At 22.7% G+C, this 16,276-nt stretch overlaps 1 pseudogene; it reads right to left on the reverse strand.

The window, feature by feature from the left end:
• Positions 1-4,080: 4,080 nt before the first annotated feature.
• On the reverse strand, positions 4,081-13,413 carry LOC145841188 (GTP-binding protein Di-Ras2-like; annotated as a pseudogene).
• Between the last annotated feature and the right edge of the window lie 2,863 nt (positions 13,414-16,276).

Here is a 16,276-nt window from a genome sequence, read left to right on the forward strand (position 1 = left end):
GTTATTGAATAAAAGTGATGCGTTTTAGTCTTAATAAACTGTTCTAAATATCTTTGGAGTATAGTACTTGTAAGCTTAACATAACTAATAATATTAAAACGTTGGGACTTAAGTACTAAGGTTGCATTTTAATTAAAACATGTTATTTTTATCAAAATTTGTTAAAAACAAATAAATAAATAATACATATAATAGTTTGCAAAATATATTCCTAAAAAATTCATAGACAACTGTAAAGCTATGCTGTTTTAAAAGTTAACATAATAATTGAAGTCTGCAGTTATATAAATATTTTACTTTAAAAATCTTTTTCTTGTTTGTGTAAGTTTACAACTACAAAATAAACACAAATATTGACATATGTTTACTGTTTAAATTAGTTTTAAAAAAAGTCTATACCAACTACTATCACATAAAAATATAAGTATTTAGTTTGGATTACAAATTATTGAGTTACTTTAAGAGAATTTGTTCATAATAAAGTTTTGAAGCATGACAATTTATTCGTGTAAAAACAAGTTATATAACAAAACACTTCTGAAAACATAAGCATTAAACTTAATCAACATATTTTCTTTGCACAATTTGTACACATCAACTTTAAGTAGTAGAAATAATGTAATTGAAAGTTTTAAGTTTTGTCACTCTTAACATTATTACAAAGTCGAATAAAAAAAATTACTTTTAATGTCAGACGAGTTTATGAGTTATGTATTTTTTATTTTACACGATCAATACCGTGCAATTAGAAATTTTCTTTTATTTTCTTAAGTTAGTTTTCAAAATGTGAATACCAACTACTTTCACACAAAAATATAATTATTTAATTTGGATTACAAATTATTGAGTTACTTTAAGAGGATTTATTCATAATAAAGTTTCAAAACATAACAATTTATTTATGTTAGTAAAAATTATATAGAAAAAATACTTCTTAAAACATATACTTTTATTTTGTTTAACGTATTTTCGTTACACAATCTGCATACATCAACTTAAACTATTAAAAATAATGTAATTGAAAGTTGTAAGTTTATTATTCACAACATTATTACGAAATAGTAAAGAGAAAAGCGTGTTGCTGATGTCAGACGAGTTCAAAAGTTATGTATTAATAAATTTACACGATCAATTCCTTGAACTTTTTAATAGTTTCCATATTTTCATGTACATATAAATAAAAGGGCGTTTTATGATATTTAGTGTTATTTGTTTTACTTAAGTTTGAACAAATAGTAAGAAAGGTACTAAAAACGTTTTAGAAACATAAAAAAAAAATATTTATGTCATACTTCATATCATAGTTTTAAAGTTTTATTAAAATATTGAGTAAAAACTTTTAAATTTTATATATTTTAAACCTGAATTAATAGTTAATTAACTTGAACAGATATCTATTGAATTTATAATTGGTTAAATAAAACATTTTTCAAAAAAAAAACAGTTATTTAATGCTAAGTTTACTTAAAAATTTGTTGCTTAATAATGCTTATGTTATTTACTTTTCTGGAAAATAACAATGACTGCATAACAAGAAGCGGAAAAGGCTTATTTGTCTTCAGTGTTTAAAAATAACTCTATAACAGAAACATATTTCTATTAGTTAGTTGAACTAAAGTTTTAAATTTTTTTTATATAATTAATAAATAAAGCACTAATGTTTTAAACTATATATTATACTCTATTAGAAAAAAAAAATTGCACTTCATAATTTCAAAGCGGTTACTATAAATATTTTTTTTTGAGTTTACTGATAACCCAAATTGTTTTTGTTTCTCGAAATAAACATTGAACTAGCTTTACAGTCGCTTTAAATTTCCCATAGTAAAGCTTATAATGTTTTTTTTTCTAACAAACAAATACGCCAAAAACTATTTAATTTTTAATTTACTTGAATAAAAATTAAAGAACATGCATAAAATACTTAACTTTTATTTGAGCTTTTAAAATGCATAGAAGTGAATAATATTGTGGTGAAAAAAAAGTTCCTAGAAATTTAAACAAAATTTGAATATAAAATTAAAATATTAGTTTTTCTAAACACAAGTAAAATTATATTTTCTGATGAATATCAAAATGAATACGCTTTATTAAGCATATGGCAAATAAATTATTTTGCACAAACATCGATTTATTTTTAACTGATAGGCTAAGCTACAGGGGCGTGTCTAGATTTTTTTCAACGGGGGTTCAATTTTTTTTTTGTTCTCAGTTTGCTGCTTAAGTACGCATTTTTTAGGAATGCACTGCCTAACTTAGGTAGTTTTTCTTAAACATCAGTAAATTTTTATTTTCCAATCAAAGGAACTACGCTTTATTAAGCATATGGCTCATAAACTATCTTGTTCAAGTATCTATTTTATTTTTAACGGATAGGCTAAGCTTAAAGTAATAGTTTAAAGTCATTACAAATTTAAGTAGTCGATACACTAAAAATTCAAAGTAGTAGACTTACTAATATGTTACATACTTGATAGATTATGTATTATAAATATTATTTATATGATTATATATTATTATGTTTTATTAATTTTCGTTTTTTTTTTTCTTTTTTATATATTTCGTTAAGATTTTTTAAGGATTATTAAAATTGTAACAGTAAAAATTATTAATAAAATTAGTTTAATTAAAAAAGATTTTTTCTAATTCTTTTGTTTAAGACACAAAAAATCTTAAAATGTATTAATAAAGATCATATTACTTTAAATTTTTTTTTTTGCTTCCATTAAAAAGTTTTTACGAATAGTTTACTATTCAAACACAATTAGAACTAGAACTAAGGCTTACACTTGAAAATTATTAACTTTGAAAGAATTCAACAAAACAAGGTAATTAAGACATTGGTGTAGTAAATAACGTAAAAATTTCTAATTAGACTTAACTAAATTATACTGTTATTTAACCTATTCAATAGTGTTTTGGCAGCTTAATGTGATATTAACTTCGATTATTTCATAGAAAAAATTAGTTGGTCTAGGTACGTTTTTAGCTATTTTTTAAAAAAGTTTTGTAAGTTTTACTATAAATCTATTCAACAAAAAGTAAAAATAATTAAAGAATTTTAATCATAACGTGAGTTATAAATTATTAGTACGTTAAAAAAAAAGATTTTTTTTTTAACATTTGTTTTAAATACTTAAACTGCTGTAAACAACACATAATGTGTTATACTTGTTCAAAATTTAACATTAATCTAGAAGACTTTCTTACTTAAGAGTTTACTGTAAATACTGATCTTACATGTGTCAGCTTTGCTTTTGTAACATGAGTTAGGGCAAGTACGTAAAACTTTAATTTAATTATTTTAACATTTCGCTCAATGCTGCTCGATACAATTTAAATTTTCAGATAAACTAAGCTTACTTCAAAATTTTTATGAGCTGTTATTTATTAAAAAAAGTAACAAATTTTTAAATTAAACTTTTCAAATCTAGCAAGGTTTACAACAAAAGTTTAAAAAAATTCATTTTCAAAAAATATACTTATATAAATATTTACTTTTGAAAATGAACGAAATCTAAAAACATTGTTTAAAGGCAACAGTTAATTTAGTATGAGGTAATACCAGCTTCAGTATCATTTAAAATTGTTTAATAAATAAATTAAATAATTAATTAAACTCTGTTTGACCTATTTATATTAGAAACAAGTGAATATATATAGACCTGAATTAAGTTTGACATAAATTAATTTTTCAAAGAATATACTAAACATACAACTTAAATAATTACTTTCCATTTGTAAAACAAAACATTTCGTTAAACTAGATAAAAGTTTTCAGTTAAACTATAGAGTTTAGAATATTGAAATGCATAACTTAAACTAGTTTACTTTAGATTCTTAAAATTCATATTTTTACAATAAAATAAAATAAGGATTGATTTTTTTTAAACAATCAACATGTACTTAACAACTAAAAAGTTTTTAGTTTTAAAGTATTCAAAATGAAAAAAGTATTTGAAACTAAATGAAACAATCTATAATTTAAGAAATTACGCAAGTCCTGACAGCCTTTACTGCTTCTGACGCCTCTAGTGACAGTGACCGGGAGGTTTCCATGGCAAGCAGCCTCCTGAAAAGTTAGTCCACATTGTAATTCTCCCTGGCAGACGTCTCAATGAAGCCGCAACCCCATCTTGTGGACGTTTCCTGTCCCTCTTCAGATGTCACTTCCCTGGTATTTAGGCCTGGTTCGTCACCTACTAGGTCTGTTTTGTTGCCCACAAGGTAGATTGGTGTGTTGGTCAGTGTGCCTCGTTCTTTCAACATCTGTTATATCGGAACAAACACTGTTACCATATAAATTATTCTTGAGTTGTTAATCCTTAATGTTATATATTTAAAACATTTCTATAAACTTTACTTAAAGATTTTAACTTAACACTGATATTTAAAATGTAAACAACTAATGATGTGTGCTAAAACTTGTTTAGAAAGCTTGTAAATTTAAAAACCTGACTGTATATGAAATTAATTGTTTCAAAGGATTTTCTGCTGGCAACTGAATATACAAGCAGAAATGCGTTGCCTCTGGTAATTGAAAGACTTCTCATTGCAGGAAAATTTCTGTGTTCCGCTTGTATCAGTTATTAAAAGAGTGCAAACATTTCTGCCACAACTGATCACCTGTTAGGTAAACGTGATGACGTCATAATAAAAAACTACGTATGTAAATAAACAATCAAATTGTATATGTTGCTGTAACCGTCTTTGTTCTACAAAATTTATTTTAAGTAAGTAATTTTTATAATATTATGACTATCATATGATGTGATGTTGTTAATTTATTAACTAAGTAATTTATGAATATTACGTACTTGTTCACCTTGCTACCATGTATATAATTTTAAAATAGTTATAATTAAAACTTTCATTTATTTTTTAATTTAACGCAAAAATTTAACTGCAAGTATTTCGATAAAAAAATAATACAACACCATAATTATTAAACTTTGAAATTAACGTAAATAATTTTATCTGTAGTTGTGTTTTAAAAATCAACTAAAAGTAGAAATTATAAAATTACATATATTTTCATTACAAAATTTAATGAACTTAGAACATATATATAAATTACATTAGAATATTCAAATAATTGAATTAAAATGTTTAATTACTTGACAACCTTGACGTTTTACTTAAAATATGGATTTTAATATAAGATATGTTATAAATGTCAAAATAATTGATCTTTTAATTTTTCTATGTATATTTTTGATCTACTTTATCTACAAAAAATTATCGAATAAATTTAGTTTAATTAAAACTATTTGGTCTTAAATATAAATTATTTTTTAAAAACACTTTGTTTCAAGTATAACATTACGGTACATAAAAAACTGTTCATCACTCCTTGGTAAAAGTTATACTGTTAAAAAGATTGATGACATTTTATTGAGATTTGTAAGTAAATATTGTTTTACGTTCATTTAAACAAAATAAAATGAACATTTTTCATTAATCTGTTTAATGCTAAGCAACATAAATTTAAAGGACATAAACATAAAAATGATATAGTTTTTTTTTATGTTTAATTATTACTTCAACTTAATTAACACAAAGTTGTTTATATATTTTAAGAATATAATAACTAAAATTAATAAAAAAAGAATACTAACTTACTTTCTTGTATAATTTTAGGAAAATTCAAAGAAATTTTTTAAATAATAATTTAATTTTTTGAAATCTCGTAAATTTTTACCTTTTTATTGAAAATTAAAATAGACAACGCTAAATTAAGTTCAAAAAAAAAAGTAAAACTTTAAAGAGTTTGAACTTGATAAATGTTATTTATTTTTTCTCTTGTGACAGCAAATCGAACTCAGCAGACGAAATTCATTGAGTTCTACCCATAAGGGAATTAATTATTTCAATTTGTCGACCGCAAGCTTATTAGCAAACCTTTTTGTGGATTAAAATTACTGTAATGCATTTATTTAAAATTTCTTTTGGATTAAATTATCATAGTAACATAATTGGCAAAACAAAAATGATTTCATTTTCAATTTTTTGTAGAAATAATTATTTTTTAAATAAAATAAACATTGATAGTTTAAAACATTTTATCAAAAATAGTTTTTATTATTTTAAATAAACATAAGCTTAATAGTTATGTTTATGTTTTGTAATGTTATTCGCATTATTTGAAATTTCCAGCTACTTAATATTTTTTTAATTTAGTTTTAATAAAAGTAAATAGTAATTCCGTTTAGAGTATGTATCTAAAGTTTGTACAAAATAACTGAATGAACATTGAATATTTTATAAATGTTGTAAACAAACAACTAAAATAAATTGTTGCGCAAATCTTATTAGTTTTAAGTTCAAACAAGTTTTACAACATTGTTCGATATTTGAAATTTTACATACAGAACTTAATGCTTGTTCTTAAAGTTCATGCAAACTGAACAATTCAAAAACTATTCAGTGAGTTAGTAAAAAAGTTAGACTTTACTCATAGTCATTTAAATTCGCAAACAAAGTCAAAAGTTAATGGCAATTAGTTGTTTTAGAAAATATACTTTTTGTTAAAATTAAATGTTTTAATTTCTTTAACTTTACCTACAAGCCATAAATAAAATACAAAAATACGAAATAAAGTTTAAGTTCAGTTGTTATAACAAGCTTATATTCAAAATTCTCATGTGTGTACGTGTCTCCAACTATTCTAATGTAATTTTAAACTACTTAACTTAGTAAACGAAACCAACTGTTTATAGCTGCTAATTGTTTTAGAAAACACACTTTTTAGTCAACTTTAGATTAAAATTTATTCGTGAACCGTTTGTTTATTTTGAAAAAAAAAAAAAACTTGAAGTGTTACTGTTTCAAGATATTCAAAACTCACATGTGTGTACGTATCTTCAATTGTTTTGACGTAACTTTCCCTGAAAATATTTCTGAGGAACCGCCACGCGAGAGCGCTCTTTCCGACTCCCCCGTCCCCGAACAACACGACCCTGTACTCTGAAGTTTCTACCTGGTGTGTCGATAATTTCCTTTATTTTGATTGTTCTAACGGTGGTGTCTTCTTGTTGAGTTTCTGTATGAAAAATAACTTATAAAGCACTTTGTTTTAAGAACTTATTTTAACGTTACTTTCTATAAAGGTTTTTCCAAGTAAAAAACATAATATTAAGTTATCTAATTTGACTCTACAACAGTGATCTAAAATTGTTTAATTTTATAATAAATAGCATAAGTTAACTTAAAGAGGTTATTATTACTCAAGTTTAATTTACTAATTCACCTGTTAAGGTTTCAAGAATACAAATACTTTCTAATATTAGGTACTTGGCAAATATTTACTACATCTAGGTATATTATTAAAAAATTAAATGTGTTTACATAAATATATTTTTAATGTGTTTTATTTGCTTTTTAACAGTTTTTTGCATTTAAAATTTTATTAAAAGTAATTATGTACGCTGGTTTAAAAGACTTTCAACAAATAATTATACTTTTTTAAAATTTATTTATATAACTTTCTCTTCAAGTTTTTATAACTTAGTTCGTGAAAGTTTTTTACATTGTGTAAAACAATGGTCTTAAACACTTATAAAAAAGAAATAAAAAAATAGATAATTTAAATATATTATTAGATATTAAAGTTCAACATTTAGTATCTTAATATGCACTTTTATATATTCAACGAAAGTTTTATAAAATATAAACTTATAAGTTTAATAATTCATAAAAAAAACTTAAAAGACTAATAAGTTAAAATAAGTCTACGATATAATCTTTAAATATCTACCTTATCAAAAATGCAGCCATCGGGTAGGGATTGTCTTCTATTTACAAAAGATGGAATTCTGCTCAGTAGTTCTTTTCTAAAACTTTTTGGTCTTTTTATCTCATAACTTTCCTCAACATTTATCTTAAATGTTTTCAACATTTATGTACGTTTAAATTAGTTTTTTACTTCAACTGAAATAAAAAAGTTCCAAATAATTGTTTAATTTTTGAGACTAATTTTTATGATTCACGTAACAGAACTATAACTTAAAATTTGCATAGTTTATTGAGCAAACACAGTACAAAAAAAACACTAAGACTAAAAATACTTCAATATATAAATTGTTACACCTGTATACAAAAATTATAAAATGTCAAACAATTTTACGAAAGTATTAACTTTGTTTTAATAGTACTTTTTTTTAAGTAAGTAAACAGATTTTAATATAATAAAAAAAAAAAACAGTGATCTAGTATGAAAACTAGTATGCTTAACTAGAAGTTCATCTTTACGTACATATATTAAATAAATCTTGCAACACAACAAAAATCTTTGCATGTATAAAAAAAGGCATTTTACAGGAAATTACTTGTGTTGTGTAGGAAAACACAAAGATAACATATTTAATCTGATTACAAGGTCTTTTAGGATTTTTTTTTACTAGACTTTGTATCGTGCTTTACATTGAAAATATATTTTGTAAGGTTTAATCTAATTAGTCTCAATCTACAACTTTACTTGTTGCTTATGTTTTAGTTAAGTTTTATTACTTTATGTTAAAAAATACTCAATCAAACCTTAAATTTTTAAAATTTTCATTCAAATAAGATAATTTTTAAGTAAGTTAAGTATAATGTTTTTCTACGTAGTAAATAATTTTTGAAATGAAAAAATGTGAGGTACAATATAATTTAGATTTTTTTTTGTGAAAAATGTATAAAGATACTAGCGAAGACGAAAAAAAACCTTGACTTTTTAAATAATAGAGAATAAATGCAAACGTTGTTAACACAACTTTTAGTAAAAAATTAAAAATAGTATATAGTTTATAGCTTATGTAATATCTATCTAAAATAAAAGCAACAAGCCAAAAAATTGTCAATAAACAAGTAGGTACAAATTCGCTATTAAATTTAATATGACAAGATAAAGACTTATTAGTAGCCGATATAAATTTCACAGGGATTAATAGATTACTTTTAAAGTTATACAACGTATTTCTCTGCACGCTATAGTGTATGCAAATTTAAGATTAAATAAAATCAATAATTTTAGATAGAAATTTGCAATTTACTTGAATTTTTCAAACTTTTTTTTTTAAACAATTATGCATAAGAAAACAGTTAAAAAGTTATAAATTAAACCTAACTAAGAAAAAAAAACTGAATTTAGCGATGTATACAGTTATTTAGTTGCTTAATCTAGTTGTAACATAACAACTAAAAATTCTTAGAGTGTTTTTCGAATTCTTCAACATTTTTTTTTTACAAACCTAAAAAAGTAATATTAAGCTTTAAAAGATAAAATTAAGCTAAAAATTTTACAACTACTCTTCCTGATAATTTAATTTTTATACTGTCTTATTAACTTTTTTATCAATACTAGAACTAAATATGATTTAAGTAAAACTTACTTATGAATTCAACAAAATACAAAGGGTTACAATTAAAAAAATAAAAATCAACTGCATACTTCAATAAGAGTAACACAAGTGAAATTGCATAAATATGTTACTCAATCGAATATGTATATTTAGCTAGCAAACGAAAAAGTTATCTTCTCTCAAATAAGCGTTGTGACAAAACGCTTTGACAAAATGCAATAATGTTGGGAGAAAATATTTTAGCGACGAATCTTTATGCCAAGTCTGCAAACTTTGAACTTTTTTATCAACTGCTTTGTTTTTAATGTAGCATAGATTGTTTTTCTTTTTTTTTTCATATAATGTTTTAGTCATATATTTCTCTGAAATTTATTACCGGTCGTTAAGGTTAACCCTTGCTTTACACTTAGGTTTATAAACTTTAAAATTAAAAGCACACGGTTTTTAGAAACTGAATTAAGCACAAAATTTAAACAAATAAAATTTATAAATAGGTTTCCTTTGTTTAATATACTTTTTATATTATTTACATTAGTTCAATAAAACTTGTTGAACTATAAAACTTTAGTTTTAAATAAAGTTTTTAGTGATAAACATATTTAGTTATTTTTTTTTTAGAAAAATTTGATTTAAATAGCTAATTAACACATAAAAAAAATTATATCTTATATGCTTTTAAAAACAGACTTGTTAAACTTCGATCAATTGAAGTAAAAAATATTCAATATGAGAAATATTTTAGATAGAACGTTTGAAATAATATAATAACAAATAAGTTTACTAATGTTTTTATTTGTACATATGTTTTACCTATGCTTGTGTTAATAAGAAAACTAGTCGCAAATATTTTTAAAGTTTAAAGTTTAAAAGCATATACATACAATAATAACCAAAAAAACGCTTATGAGTTATCTTTATTTTAAGCAAGACATAACTTAAAAAATCATTATAATTAATTAATTGCATGTTTTAAATAAAATATATTTTGTCATTAATACCGGTAAAATGTAAAAAATATGAATATATAAATTGCCACTTTTTATTATTGATTTGTTGTGTTGAACAACAGTAATTTTTCTAGGAAGCAACCCCTTTACAAAAAATAGGGCTTAATTGTGCGGTAATAAATAATTCGGGGTATACGCTCAGCAACACAATGATTTAAGAGTTTGTTCTTTACGAAAAAGATTACTTTTGTAATAATTTAAAATACTAATTTAGTTTTCTCAGGAGTTCTGTTTTTAGTACACTAACATTTTGAGTAAGTTTATATTAAAGTAATTATTATGAAATTATAAATTAGACAAATCATATTTTTAAAGTTTAAACAGCATTTAAAGTTCACTAAATATTTTCCGGTTATAATTTTATTTTTTTTGTTAATTATCAAGTTTTTGTTTTTAAGTAATTTCGTATAAATACTAATTTACAAAATTTCAAAACTTGTTAAGTACAATTTAAAAAATTTTAAAGAAAAATTTTAAGTTTTGTATATTTGTGTCGTAAACCATAACTTACTAAAAGTTATATAAAAATTAGTGAAAAGTATATTACTTATAAAGAGATATAAGTTTTATAAAAAAAAAGCACTTTAAGTATTTAAATAAAAAAACTAAAACTTTTACAAGATCTTGAACTTGAATAGAAATGAGCTTCTTTATTATCGATTGTTCGGGTTTGAATATATCAAATCAATATTTGTGGTTATAAGTGATCAACTGATATATTAAACATTTTTTAGTTTTTGCTGAACTTTATTAAAACGTTTTTTTAGCTCAATAAAAACTCAAAATTTAGCTTTTGTAACAATTTTTTTTTTAATTTAAAATTAAATAAATTTTTACATCTACAGATATTTTTACAAAATCTATAGTGATAAAATTAAGTATAATCAATTTTTTTAATTAATTTTTTTTCTATACTTATGATCGATTTGTTTACCTTTAAAATGTGATGTAAACTTTCACTGCTTTAAACTTCAAAATATAATAAAAATAAGTAACTTTCTAAAACGAGAAAATGCTCGTATTATGCATCAAATGTTTTGCGATAAAAATATAAATAAGCTCTAACGTGTTAATGCTTAACAAACAATAAAACTGCTAAATTCATCATAACTGGATGATAATTTAATTTTTAATCATATTCTAAATGTAGACCTGTTTTATTATCATACTTAAGACTTGAAAAGAATAAATCATTTTTGACAATCATTTTAAACAAAATTTTATATTAATTATATTTAATTCATTTTTATATGGGCTTGTAAAACTTTTTTGAACACGTTTAACTTCGCTAATTGATTTTTTTCAAACAATACTTGAACATTAACAAATGCGAAACGAATTGAAACTGAACAAATAAAACAAATTAATATGTTGTAGTTTTGAAGGTTAGAAACTTTGTGAAATCAATAAATATTAGGCGGTCTGGTGTTAACAAGTTTTACATTTTTTTTCCAACTGAAACTTATTTGAACATGTAGTTTTGGAATAATAGTATTTTAATTATTAACTGAACTAGTTTCCACTTTGATTTTAAAGTAAAAATATTGTTTTGAAAAATTTGATAAATTGTGAAATTATAACGGTTTTACAGATTATTTAATTTTAACTGGTGTTAAAAAGTTCATTAATTTGTGGCTATTGAATGAATTATCAAACCATAGTGAAATAAGTTTTAAATATGTTTTATTTGATGTTTCAACATACTACTTTCATTAATTTGGCTACTTTTAAGACTTCATAACTTTGTAAAATTCAATAAAAAAGGCCAAATTTTTTTTGTTTTAATTTTACATAACTTTAAATACTTGTTACTTGCCTAAACAGCGAACTTAAATAACTTTATTTAACGATCAACATTAAGTATTAATCTACAATGATAACTAATTAAACTTCTACATTAAAATGCTACATTAAAGTTAAAGTAAACAAAAAAATAAAAATAAAAATAAAAATCTATTGAAATTTTTTTTGCCTAAAAATAATTGTTAAAAGTCATGCTATGAGTGAAGAATTTTGGTATTTCAAAAAAGTTTATCATTTCCACAATATTTAGTTGTCTTCAGCTTTTTTCTGTTTATAAAATAGTTTTGTTGACGAACCAAACAGACTGTTTTAGTTGTAGGCTATTATAAGTTTCAGTACTACAATGGAGTTAAAAAATGCTCATTTTTTTGTTTTTATATTAACGTCATAAATTAGTTTAGTTTGTTAGCACAACTTCAGCAAAAACAGTTTTTGCAATTTTTGAAATATAAATTAAATAGAGCATAACGCAGAACAAAAATATTAAACGAATATTTAAATTTTGTTTAAGTTAAAAACGAATGTAAGTATTTCATTGAATTTTTCTTACCAATCAACAACTTGGATGAAATACTTTATTTTCCTTTCGCACTTTGGGGTCGAGTTGCTCCACTCACCATTTTTCATACAAACTATTAACAGTAGAAAGTTAGAATTTTTTGTACTTAGTAGTGATCACCACTTAAGATTGACGCACAGTTGTTGAAGCAATGTTTTTATTTTATATCCGTAGTAAAAATTACAATCATAGCTTTAATAACAATGTTCTAGTTAGTAGCATAAAATATTTTGATCACGTGTTTTTAGGTTAAAATATAATCAATTTACATTATACTTCTAGCTATAAGCTTTTAAATACTAATGACTTCACATTTTATAGTCTTTAAATTTTTATGAATTTATCACATAGTATGTTTGTATTCGTACAAATAACTTAACTAAAAAAATTTATTTTTATTTCTTAATTTACAGTAGTATAAAAATAATAAGACTTTATAAATATTAACGACACACTTTTAAAACATTTTTATCTGTCTTTATGAAGTCCTAAAAAAGCTAACTACGATAAGTTAAACAAAAAAACACTTACCATTAGCGTTAAAACCTTTTTTGATTTCATATCCCTTCCAGCAAATGTAAAGTGCAATACTGCCAACTCTGCGAGATGTCAGGTACCTTACTTTTCCATTTGAAATGAGCTCTGGAATTGCGCATCTTTTTATCACACGCTTTGATGACGGAGAAAGCAATTTACCTAGCATGTATTTCGGTTTTTTAAACAATAACAGTTGATGTGCAAAAAAAGCTAAGAAATCAAAAACAAGCTAAAATCAAATCGAAATTTTTATTTTTTAAATGACATAATTTTTACAAAAATTTTAGACTACATTTCAATTAAGTAATTAACCGTTCAACATATGTATTTTTAGTCTTAAAATATCATGCTTTGCATTTAAGAACTGAGTAACAATTATGAGTTTTTGTTTTTATTTATTATTTAGTTATTTTTTTTAGTGATCACCTAGTTAAAATATTAAATAAACAAAATAATGTTTTAAAGTTTTAATAAATAAATATCTATAATGTCGGACTAAAAACCGTTACAAAAAACTTAAAATTTTCCTGTATAAATTAATTCGTAAATAATTATTTTTAAATTAGTGTTAACAGTTTTAGTAACTAGTTGATATCTTTTTTATACTATTACTTTTTTGTAAAGTAAAAGTAACCCGAGTTACTGGGTAACATTTCTAACAAAAAAATATTAATTTGAGTATTTGAAATAATCAATTAATACTTTAGAAATGAGTATGTTCTTTGATATCATAGCAGTTAAGACAAAAACCATATATTATTAGGATAAGTAAAATACTCATTAAAAGCAGTATTTTTGTTATTTAATACTATCAAATAGTCTAACAGTTTTCAAATGAATACATACAGTTTTCCTTTAACAAATTTACTTACCTTCGTATGCATTAATACAGAGAACCTGAAAAAATAAAACAAAATGTAACAAAAATATTGAGTTGAACAATTAGACTCAAGGAAATTTTAAGTTTGGGTACGTTTTCAATATAAAAATTACAAATATATTAATGTTAAAGATTAAACTTATGCTAATTAAATATTACACTACGTCACTAAATATAATTTTTTGAAACTCTATTAGAGACAACTTTAAAAAATTAAAAGTAGTTAGATAACAAACTAGTTAGTAAGTTTGTAAGTTTTCGAGATTTATTTTTTGATTAGTAAATAAGAAAGGTATTAGTAAATTTCAAGTTATCAGTATCTAAGTGAATAGAAAAAGTAGTTTTCACAACTGTTTCAACATAATATTTAAAAAAATTAGCCTGAATAAGTTGTGGACGATAACTTTGTTTATTAATCTAAACTTTACAAATGTACTAAAGTGTAAGCCATGTTTTAAGTATAATATCTTTTCTAGATAAAGTATAAATACTTAAAGATAAACCTCAAGTGCTATTATACGTATAGCTGTTTGTTTAAAATTTATAAACTTTTACCGGCAAAACACTATTATCTTACTACTACAAAACAATCATATTTCAAAGTTTAATATAAACTTATTTTATAAAGCTTTTCAGTCAAATACTTATATTTTTATTTTGAAAATGTTTATTTGAAACTTTTAAACTTACTAGACAGAAAGTTAAAGCAACAAATCTTCCAGTATTCATCTTTTTTGCCGTTTGAAATATTGTAGGACTATTTTTTAGGTATATAAAACTGCAAACTACACATATAGATAAGTACTTTATTGCAAAAATTACGAGCAATTGGTTTTTCACTAAAAAACAATCATTACTAGTAAAAATTTTGCTACAGAGTTAAACTGATAATTAAATAATTTTATAAAATGAAATAAAGAATAACATTAAGTATTTATTTGCATATAATTGTTAATGATACAAATACTTATTCTAAACTTCATTATGCAAGTACAATGGTTTCTTTTTATTACTTGGTTTTAAATTTATCTTAAATATATAGTACTAGCAGTTTAAAATGATGAAACATAGCTATACATTTTTAAACAATGCTAAACACATATGAAAACTTTTTGTGTACAAGTCTGTGCTGTAGTAATTTCTGTTGATAATCTCAAATTTTAAGAAGCTTTCTATATTTCAAACTGGTAACTTAAAAATGAGAAAAGTAAAACATTACTAAAATTTTATTCTACTTTAATTGACGAAAAAAGAGTCAAAATGTAGAGTTTTAAGGTTTTGACTAGTACAAAGCTAGGTTTTCAAAACTATGCTTAATTAGTTAAAATGAATAAAAGTTTTGTTTTTATAGCGTTAAAAGTCACAAGGTTTAAGTCAGTTGATTGTAATTAAATAGTTAGCATTTCACAACTTAAGTAGTTTAGAAGTAAACTATATCTTAATTACATTAAAAATATTTTAATAATTATTTTAGTGTTTTACAAAAAACAAAATATTCAAACAAGACAAGCATGTTGTTTAAATCGATAAAATTGTTATGTATTATATAACTTGTTGTCTACCTAAAATATAAAAAAAATTTAAATATTAAACATTTTTTTCTGTAAAATTATAGACATTCATAACGTAATTTAGATTTAAATTTAACTAATTATGCTTTTTTTTATTCGTAGAACTTGAATGAGAAAGTTATTATCATAGAAAAAATTAGCTAGAAATAAATAATTAATAAATTATAAAAAAATTAATATGTTTAATTTATTAATAACAATGCGTTTGTAGGAGTTTTATGCATAACAGTAATATTTGCTTTATAGGATTCTAAAACAACTATTTTACAAAATTAGAGTCCACATAAAATTTTTATTATAAGAACGATAAAAAAGGTTATTGAGGTGTTTTAGATTTATAATTTTTTAAATACCAAAAACCTTTAGTAAAAGCTTAAAGAGTTTATTGTACTTAAAAAACAGATTAAGTGTTATGTAAAAATAGTTATAAATTATTTATTCAAAACTTAATCTAAAATTTGTGCAGTTTAAAAGACATAAAGTTATCACAAGTAGTACTACTCCATAAATTAATTAAACAATTTGATTTTTTTAAGCCCTTTTTAAATTTAACTATTTATCGTTAGAAAGTAAAATAA

Source organism: Thalia democratica, chromosome 7, assembly GCF_965202585.1.
Source record: "Thalia democratica chromosome 7, ktThaDemo2.hap1.1, whole genome shotgun sequence".
Classification (NCBI taxonomy): domain Eukaryota; kingdom Metazoa; phylum Chordata; class Thaliacea; order Salpida; family Salpidae; genus Thalia; species Thalia democratica.